Genomic DNA, 9,134 nt, shown 5'->3' with positions numbered 1-9,134 from the left:
TGAGCAACTGATGGCAGCGTGCCAACTTGGAAACCATCGCTGAATTTTACAACCTTTATCCCCATAGGAATACAGCAGTAACGTTGAAAGAAACTTGACAGATGCCCCGATGATACCAGAATGCTTCAGAGTGCTGTCCGCTAGAACTTTCTGCAATAAAGTGAGTGTTCTATATCTGTGCTGTCCAATACCATAGCCACTAGCCACACGTGACAAGTGAGCTACTGAAATGTGACTGACAAAAACAAGGAACTGCACTATTTTATTTTGCTTTAATTAATTTAAATTTAAATGGCCATACCTGGAACAAGGCTACCACATTAGCTGTCACAGCTCTGGAGACATTTCCTTCTAACCATTTACCTGGCGTGAAAGAAAAAGAAATCAATAATTCTCACCATCGCCGAGAAGGCTACAGGTGGCACACCTGCCATCTTTCTTCTTAGTATAAAACTGTTGGGTGGGAACAGGTTACCTTTAATGACTCTAAATAGTTCTTAATGTAATGATAGAAACAACACTGACCAAGTGTTAATTGTTTACTGTGGCCCAGACTGAGCTGAGTGCTCAGTGTAACTTAGCTTTTTAAATCAAACTTTCCTCTGTATTTTGCAGGCGTTGTTGGGCATCAGCTCAATGTCTGGTCATCTGTCTGCATTTGGTTATCTGGCCACAGAGGTAGGCTGATTTTTTGGTTCATTTATCATTTGACTAATCATCTCCTCCCACAAAAGGGGAGGTTTGTATCCAGGCTCCTCGAATTTGGGTTCAGTTCTGCTTCTTGCTTTGCTCAACAAAATGAAGTAGAAGTGTTGTTTTGCCCATTCAGAGCCCTAGGCTTTAAGAAGACTTGCATGTTTTCACTCGTTTCCGTGAACTTCTGTCTGCTTGACGAGAACAAGGAGAGATTGGTCTGGTGTCCCAGGAGGAGGATGAGAAACAGTACAAAGTGGCCCAGTCACAGCCAGCAGGATCACTCAGCTTCCGCCTTTCCAGACACTTGAGAGAGAATATTTGTGTTGATTTTCTTAAGTAGCTTTTATTATAAAACAAACACAAAAAGGAGGCAAACAAAACAAATAATAAAATGATAAACACAACCTTATCAATGCTCACATAAAATCTAAATGATCTTAACTCTCCAATCAAAAGATAAGAGATTATAGTCTGGATTCAAAAAAGAGCTAATTATACATTGTCTGTAAGAAACCACTTTAAAATAATGACATGGGGGGGCTCGTGGTAAAAGGATGGGCAGAAAACATAACTTGCAATCACATAGTCAAAAGAAAGTTGAGTTATATTAATAGCAGACAGAGTAGATGTTAGAACAAGGAAAATTATCAGGGATATAGAAGGTCAATACATTGGTATAAAAGTGTCATTTCATCGACATATAACAGGAATAAGTAGGTGCATCTACCAACAGAGCTTCAAAATACAGGAAGAAAAAATGGATAGAATTGAAAGGAAAAATGTACAAGTCGACAAACGTACTTGGAGACATCAGTTCTCCTCTCTCAGTAACCTATAGAACAAGTGGGCAGAAAATTGATGAGGATATGTAAAACCATGAAATACTATCAATTACCTAGACCCAACTGACATTTATGGAACCTTAATAACTGTGAGATCTTGACTAATTTAATTAATTTCTCTGAGCTTCATTTTCCTCTATAAAAGTGAGAAATTTGGACAACCTGCTGCAGGCTTTTATTGTGAAGATTAGCGATAATGTCTATAAAGTACCTGGGATATGGAACGTATTATTCATTCATTCTTTCATTCAACTAGTGATGGATCCATCCTCTGAGGGCCAGACACAGAGACAGACACCCACGACACAGCAGCAAGTAAGACAAAATAAGATGAAAGCTGAATTATGATTCTCTGAAACATAATGAGCGTCGCAGGTGGCCCAGGTCTGTATTCTGACGCTGCCTGTGGATCAGGCAAGATCACGCCTCTCGGTGTCTTTGCCAGTGCCGGGGCATGCCGGATGGACGCAAGCCTGCTCCTTTGATTGGCTGTTGGTCCACTCATTCGGCAAACACACTCGGGTTCTCGCTGAACTGCTGCCTCCAGAAAGGCGAGGGGCTTCCTTCAGAGCCGGTGCTAGCTGCTGGATGGGGCCCTGGGTCTGGGTGTCTTTGCACCCATTTTTTTACAGTAGTCTGGCGAACTCTAGAATTCAATGAACCCCCAACTCCCCTCACCCTCAGCAGCAGATAATCCAGATTTTTTACGAGCATAACTCAGAAGAACAGAGTTTCTGCATTTTCAGAGTCGTGGATATATGCAGGATGTCAGAATATGTGGCTCTCCATTGGGCTTGGAAGGCTACAGGTGGTGTGTGCAGGGGAGCGCGGTGGGCTTCCTGCTCTGGGGTCCCAGCCCTGTGCACTCCCCTGCGTGGGCTCATCCTCATCAGGAAGCAAAGAAGGCTTTGGCATCACTGCACTTACTCCAATAATAATAATCATGCTGGGAACCTCCCTTGCAGTGTTCACTTAGGGTGGGGGCACGGGAAGAGTCGCCGTTGTCTCATGAGAAACCAGATTTAGATATTCTGCCAGAGGCTTTAGTTGGTGCTGGCACAGTCTTCAATTTTGTCATGTTTGAAAAAATAAATTAAGTTGCACAAGTCATGCTGATCTGATCACCCAGTGTATGCCAGGGCAAGTGCGGGGGGTCCAGTGATGAAAAAAAGAGGTGCTCCTCGACTCGGCATATCAGAACCGAATCTTAAATTCTGGTGGAATTAGGCTGAACGTAGGAGCTTTGAAAGTACCTTCAGACAGATCTCCTAGTGGTCACGCTGGTGGCTCAGATGAGTACTTCGGAGTCTCCTTAGAATCCTTTCTCATCCCACCATGCAGCCCATCAATGAATCCTGCCAGCGCTAACCCAAGACCTGATTCTCTCTCCCCCTCCACTGCTACCGCTGGCCCAAGTCCTGGTCATCTCTGACCTGGATGCCCGAAGTGTCCTCATCTCTGGTCTTCAACGTCTGCCTTTGCCCACGACAGTCTATTCTCAATACATCAACCGGATTGATTTCGTTAAATGCTTCAATGACTCTCTTCTCACTCAAAGGTCCAATGTCCTACAAATGGTCCCTACAGTCCTAAAAGGCTTATCTGCCCTCGCTCTCCACACCCCATTGTATCTGACCTCATCGGTTACCTTCAACCCTCCCACCTGCTGCATCGGACTCCACTACGGACTTCCGGGCCAACTTGCTGTTCCTTACGTATTCCAGGCACACTTCGGCCCCAGGCCCTTTGCACCTGCCACTCCCTCTGCCTGGACTGCTCTTCCTCAGATACCTGCATGGCTCCTTCCCTCACTTCCACTCCAGGGTCACCTCCCAGGTGAGGCCAGTCCCCTGTTTACCATTGCACCCCTCTAACGCTCCCTATTTCCAAGTTTTGTTTATTTTCTCACCAGCAGTGCATATTTCGTTCATTTCTCCTGTTTAGTATTTGTTTTTCCCCTGCCCCTAACTAGAATATAAGCTTTATAATAGTAGTCTTTTTATTTTTATCTGGTTTTCATCACTTCCCTATTTTCAATGCCTAGAATAGTGCTGACACATATAGACTCTCCAAAAATATTTGCTCCACTGAAGGGAACGGAAGCTTTCACTGTTGGTGAGAAAGGGCTGAACTCGGAATCCTCTGTCCCCGTGTCCCCAGTCTACCCGCAATTTGAGGCTGGCTGGCGTATTGATCTCTGTCTCCTGGTGAAGTCTCGTCACCATTAAGCATCACTGAGCAGCATGAAAGGCCTCAGTTCCAATGTGCAGACCCTCCAGCGGTGCCTGGGGCTGTGCGGGGGACGGAGTCTCCTCCCTGCGCAACCTGAGAGGAGCAGAGTGGTGCAGAAGTGGGGGGCGTGTCTAACGCCCCCGCCAGGCACAGCCTGTGCGATCCAGCCTGCCAAGACCATCGCGCGTTGCTCTGTTCTGCCTGGTCTCTGATTTTACCAATTCTGTAATACGCTGAGCAAAGACATCCTTCACCCTTCTTCAAGAGGATGCGGCCGAGGCTGAACGCGGGTGGGTGACTTGCTGGAGGCCCCGCAGGCAGTTTCTGACTCACTTGCATGTAACCTGGGAAGCAACTGCGTGCACGTCAGGACTCCTGCGATTACAAGTGACAGAAAACCCAACTCGCAGTGGCTTACGGATAAAGATAATTATAGGTCATGGACTAAAATGCCCAGGCACTCAAAGAGGTTGAAAACCTGTGCCCACACGAAACCCTGCACACGGATGCTTATAGCGGCTTTCTTCGTGATTGCCAAGGCCCGGATGCCAACACCTGCACCCCGCGGTAACTGATGCGCCCGGCCGGGGTTTAAAAATAGAAAAACTAGGGAAGAGCAGATTCATTCCCAGTACCTGGATTCAGGCGGAGAACATTTGTCTCCAGGTGCCCAGGGACTGTTTGCTGAGCGGGAATGAGTCTAAACAGGGAGGCCCTTGAGAATCACGCATGATGATCGCAGGGGGAGCTTTTACATGAATCTGGACAGATGCCTTGGAAGGCGGGTCTGTCTGCGGCGCTGTCCATTGGAGGCTGTGCTCGTAATTAAAAACATGGTCTAAATGGCTAGTTTGCAATTTCTAAACTATTTTCACAATGTGACCTTGTAAAGAAAATAATGGCTTTAGCTGAAAGTCTACCGCTAGTTTCCCTGCCTCGGTAATTTCGACTTCTCAAGAACCCGTGTATGTTAATTAACCCTGTGGTTAGGGAGACAACTGTTCCACCACAGCATAAAGAAGTGTCCTGGTCAGATGGCTCGGAAAATAATTAGAAGGACGATAAATACAAATTTAATTTCAATGAGGCTGTTAAGAGCTGAGACTTGACGTTTCACTCTGTAGCATTATTAGGTATACGTGTAACAAACCACTGCACTAAAACCATAGTGAAGATAGACCAGCTAGTGCCATTTAACAGATCCCATTTGCTCGGCGTGTAGTCCGCCGCTCTCCTGCCTTGCTAATCAGTCTGTTAAGCTAATAGCGATTCTTGGCTGGTGGTGTTAATCACGTTTTGAACGTGGTTCTTAGCATGTATCGGGGATAAACGGTATGACTTTTCAACAGAGAAGTGACTGAGATTAGGCCATCTGCATGTGATATCTTTCTACCCTGTGATTTTAAAACCAGCCTGGCTGATTCTGGGGTGGAGGAGCTCAGATGGTACCGTTCCGGGTTCAGATGAGATCAGATGGATCCTATGTGCTGAGACTTGATTTCCTTAGGGGAGAGAGGAGTCTTGGGAGGTCACTCACCGCTGCTGAAGTCCCAGGCCTGCAGGGGCTCCTTGGCTTTGAGGCACAGTCCCGATGCTCTGAGTTCATTCTTGCTGAGAAGGCATTAGAGCACCACAGGCTTGTTAGCCGAGGTCCTGGGAAGGTGGATGCTGTCGTTGGCTTTAAACTCCTCCAAATACACTGTTAGCATGTGGAGACTTTCACCTGTACCTCTCCCTCCCCAGATCATTTTTGGGTTGAGATTCCTCAATATTCTGCATGAGCAAAGGCAAATAAATATGTTAAGGTTGACAGTAAGTTATTTAGCTCCTGTATGTTTTATTTTTATTTGTCCACCCACATGGGAACCAACATTGACAAGAGTGTGGGATGGGCACAGAAGGGCTGGCTACCCAAAGAGATACAACATCAAAGTTATCTCATCCTGCAATTGAGAAAAGTCTTGGTGATGACTCTGTGGCACCGATAAAATGGAATGGTCTAGGAGGGAATTCAAAGTCAGGATATTCCGGGCTTCTTTGGGGAGATTTCTTTTTCTTTCTTTTCTTTTCTTTTTTCTTTTCTTTTCTTTTCCCTCCCTCCCTCTCCCTCTTTTTTTCTTTCTTCTTTCTTTCTTTTTCTTTTTCTTTCTTTCTTCTTTCTTTCTTTCTTTTCTCTCTTTCTCCCTTTCGTTTGAACCTGGAAATCATAGATTAATCTGGACTGGATAACTGTAAATATCTGGTGATGCCTGGGGTATCACTACCCAGAGAACTACGCATAGGGCTTCACCCGCCCCTAGGGGCCTGGGAAGTGCACTCCTGTCGTGGCTAAGACGGCTGCCATCTGTGACTGTCTGGAGGAGGACTTCACAACCAGCGCATTCACCATCTGTTAGTTATCTCTTTAAATTCTTGTTTGCTTGTTGCTTTGCTCCTCCACTAAATGCAAGGCCCAGGGGAGCGGGAACTGCTATTGCCGGGCTCACCACTGTGTCTGCAGTGCCAAGAACAGAGCCTGGCACACAGCAGCCGCTCACTGTCAGACACGTGGTGTGTGTCTGTCCAAAGCGCATGCACACGTGGGACTGGCATGAGCTACTGGGCGTCTTTAGCGCTTTGCTTCCTCATAGGCATGCTGGCTTGGACTTTCTGGGACCGTCCTACCTTCAAATATTCTGGTCCTTTTAATAAGGTGGCACCTAATACAACACACATTCTGATTCTGCATTCAAAGAGTGTGTTCTCCAGACTCTAATCGCCCTTGTTAGGGTGAGCCAGTTGGCCTAGAGCAGAGAGAGAGGCCGTGCTTCTGCTGTGGGTCGCGGCAGAGTTCTTGGACACCGGCTCCGAGGGCTCCGACCTCGTGTGTTCAGAGCTGAAGCGGAGATTGACTCTTTGCTGGGATACTGGGCCTGAGACCAAGCAGGCTGCTGCCCCAGTGCACTCTGACCCTCCCTGTGGCACCGAGGGGTGGGACGCTGGGGGCCGCCCACAGTGGCAAAGGTCCGTCTCCCAGTTGCCGTCACATAGCCCACGGCCCCTCATTAGTGCAGCGTGGGCAGAGTCCGGCCAGCTCAGCCACCAGAAGGGACGTCACCTTTTGTTTTGGGACTATTAGTGAGTGGTCTTCATCGTGTCATTACCTGGAGTCCTTGTCATGCCTGAAAATGCGCTGCTGTGGCCGTCCCGGAAGAAAATCTCTGCGTGCTCTGTAAATGAGTGCACGCACCTCCACACGCCGCGTGGGCTCCCTCCCTCTCCCGGGACCCTGAGACACAGCCGCTCAGGTCACGAACACGCAGGCCTTTCTCCACCCAGAGTTGCTGTTTTCTATGTCTCATAACTGGACCCAGGAGCAAGTCTGAAGGGACAAAAGGAAACACGGCACTTTGTATCGTTATTTGCCATCACCGCAGACGTGCATCTCGCTCACAATTGCTCGGGTGGAACAAGTGAATCTTTCCTAATCAAACCGTGGCAGGTGAGGACATGGCACAATCCTGCATGCGATATTTCAAGAGGGCTTGAGTGGACATAACCAGCAAACGAGAAGTGAGAGAAGTTACGTCCATATAATTATTTCTACTCTGTGGTTAGGTCTAATGACTTCAGAATAATTGTCCTAGACCAGGGTTTCCAACTGGGGGCATTTTGTCGCCATGGGCACATTGGGCAATGTCGGGAAACATTTGTGATTGTCACACTGGGCTGTTCCCGGTACCTAGTGAGTAGAGGTCAGGAAAACTGCAGCTCCCCTTACAAAAAAGAATTATCTGGTCTCGAAGGTCATCGGTGCCCAGAGTGAGAAACCTCATCCCATAAGAAGGAGTTTGAGGCTTTTGTAATTAACACAGTGAGCTGAGTAGGAGATACGACCGAATTATTGGATTTTCATTAATTGGAGATGGAGTGTTTAATTTCTTCCGAAGGAGAGCCCCTCGATTAGGGATATTTACACACCTTGTGTTTACAAGAGCCAGAAAATCCTTTCCATCGGATTTCTGCCCAGATGGGAAGTGCTGGAAAGACCCCAGGTTAACTGAACATTGTAAGAATTCTGATTTGATTTTGAATCAAATGGCATTGCGTGTGCCATGGCGCTTGGGAGCTAATTGTAACTCCCTCACTAAATCCTCAAGCACGGCTTAGTTGTCTGCATAAGCCCAGGGTCCTTGCACTTGGGGGCTGCTCAGGACACGGACTGTGACCTATGGCTTTTAAAGAGCTCACTTGTGTTCTCTCTCCTGAACGTGTGTGTGTGTTTGTAGGAATACGTGTGTGTGTGTGCGCGCGCACGTACATTTCCTTTGGGACTTGCATTTAATCTCTTTCTTTGTTCTAGTGGCATTGAAATAATACCTGGTGATTCCTAGTGCTTCTAAGGTACTATGAGCTCTGATTTTTCTTGGAGAAAGCTGGCGATCCCTGTCACTCGTGATACCCCGTGAGTGAATATCCCGCGATGCAGAGGACAGCTGCCACCAGTGACTCACCTGGCGCCCAAGGTCAATAGCACCGAGGAGGAGAAAACCTGCTCCAACTCCTTCTAAGGCCACAGCACACCATGGCCGCTGGTTAATCTGCACGTGGTGGCTTTCAGTAAGTATTTATTCAGGTTTGTAACCAGAAATCAGTGGGAAAAATGGACCAAATGCTTTGCTTCTCTGCCCTGGCCGGTGCCTTCCTGGGCAGTTGCAGCAGGAAGGCAGGTGGGGATGGGAAAGGGGACGTCACAGGCACTCAGTATGCGTTGAGTCGGCTCACTCTGCTTAATTAAATGTGATTTCTGTAACGTGGTACGTGAATGTATACAAACCCAAACAGAAATGTCTGCAGGGGAAACAACAGCTTCTACTTAATACTTAGCAGGCACGTTGCCAGCGGAAGCTGCTGCAAGCTGTCATCTGTCACTGGCGGTTTCCTTGCGCCAAAGGCAGAGGGAGGCAGGTGAGGAAGCCGACGCTGCTTAGAACTAGGTGGAGGCATCTGGTCCAGTTGCCGCTCTGGCCGTGTCTGCCCCTGAGCAGGAGAGATGACGAGCAGATGAGAGGCTGTAGAACAGCAGTTAAGAACATTGCATCTGGGTTCGGGGAAACCGAGTTTCAAATCCCCGCTTTGCCACTTACAGACTGTGAGCGCTGGGCAAGTCTCTCGATCTCCCCAAGCCTCAGTATTCCCATCTGCAGACGGGGATGCTGCTGCCCGACTCAGAATGGCACCTCAGAGCGCCTGGTGTTCGGTGAACACGGGACACGGGAGAAGGTGCCGGTGTCGTTGCCGCCGGGCCAAGCACGGGGTTAGTGCCGGCCTCGCCCCTGTGGCACGGGCAGTTTAGACTCTCGGGCGGATGTATCTTACAGGTGT

At 48.0% G+C, this 9,134-nt stretch overlaps 1 long non-coding RNA gene across 1 annotated transcript; it reads left to right on the top strand.

The window, feature by feature from the left end:
- The first annotated feature begins 101 nt into the window (after positions 1-101).
- Positions 102-1,992, top strand: LOC105825609. Its single transcript, XR_001138271.1, has 3 exons — positions 102-160; positions 616-678; positions 1,795-1,992. It is a non-coding gene; the product is annotated as an uncharacterized LOC105825609 (long non-coding RNA).
- The last annotated feature ends 7,142 nt before the right edge of the window (positions 1,993-9,134 follow it).

Source organism: Propithecus coquereli, unplaced genomic scaffold, assembly GCF_000956105.1.
Source record: "Propithecus coquereli isolate 6110/MARCELLA unplaced genomic scaffold, Pcoq_1.0 Scaffold81, whole genome shotgun sequence".
Classification (NCBI taxonomy): Eukaryota; Metazoa; Chordata; class Mammalia; order Primates; family Indriidae; genus Propithecus; species Propithecus coquereli.
Note: the sequence above shows the minus strand (reverse complement) of the source record. Positions and strands in the feature narration are given on the sequence as shown.